Source organism: Carlito syrichta, unplaced genomic scaffold, assembly GCF_000164805.1.
Source record: "Carlito syrichta isolate Samal-C Ts95f unplaced genomic scaffold, Tarsius_syrichta-2.0.1 Scaffold316457, whole genome shotgun sequence".
NCBI classification, from domain to species: domain Eukaryota; kingdom Metazoa; phylum Chordata; class Mammalia; order Primates; family Tarsiidae; genus Carlito; species Carlito syrichta.
In genome coordinates this window covers 3,963-5,140 of record NW_007260553.1, presented here as the reverse complement: position 1 = coordinate 5,140, position 1,178 = coordinate 3,963, and positions in this window count along the sequence as shown.

Sequence of the window (1,178 nt, the reverse complement as noted above, 5' to 3'; positions counted from 1 at the left end):
GTCTGTCTCTCTCTTACTTGCTCTGTCTGTCTTTCTCAGTATCTCTTACATACACACACACATACGCACACACACACACACAACCACACAAACACACACACGGTCTCCAAGGTCCTGACTCAGGACAGCTTCCCCAACTTTCCCAACTCAGAACTAACAGGCCAGGTCTCCAAGTATCTTCTGCTTTGACTAATGGATTTGAAAGCCAAACCAACCTGGGTTCAAATCCCACCACTGTGACCTAGCCCCCATGTAACCTTGCATGACCCACATCTGCCCTGTAAAACGGGGGTCAATCCACACCTACCTCACACCTGCACTTAGGGCGGGGCAACACACTGCTCAAAAAGTGGAACAGCATCATCATCGTCATTAACGATTACAGTCCTGGGAACCCCTGGCCCCACAGCAGAGCCCAGGAGGGATGTCAGTCTGCCTCCAGCTCCCTCTTCGCAGCCCCTGTTCATTCCGGGGTCAATCAGATGTCCAAGGCTTTGGGCCTTTGCTCTCTGGCCCCTAGGGCTTCAGGGCCTGGAAGCTTGTGGACCTGGGAGGCCAGCCAGAAGGGCCACGCAGCTGCGGGGGGAGCCGAATCCCAGCGTTGGGACTTTAGATCTGAGCTGGAACCCCAGCTCTGGTCCTTCATAATCCAAGAGACCTCAAGACAACACTTAACCTCCATGTGCCTCAGTTTCCTCGTCTGTAAGTTGGGGCTAATGACATTTCATAATTCAGAGTCAGGAGGAAAGCATGAGGTTAGTGCATGTGTAAGGCCTTTGTGAGATCCAGAGCACTGCATGGATGTGAGCTGATGGTCAAGTTGAACAGCAAGAATGACTGGGGAGGGAGAAGGAGGAGGTAAAACAAAGACAGGTTTGCGACCATAAGGTCTCTTGCAAAGTGCTGGGTAGGAGACCTCAGGTCTAAGTCCTGGCCTGACTACAGTCCTTCGGAAGCATCACCTTGAGTAAGTCACTGACTCTCTGAGCCTTACACTGCTCAACTGTAAAATGGGATGACCAATAATAGCTGCCCTTAGCCGGGCTCGGTGGCTCAGCCTGTAATCCCGCGCCTTTGGGAGGCTGAGGTGAGTGGATTGCCTGAGCCCGCGGGTTCGAGACCTGCCTGGACAGCGAGACCTCATCTCTACAATAAATCAAAAAATCAGCCGGGCGTGG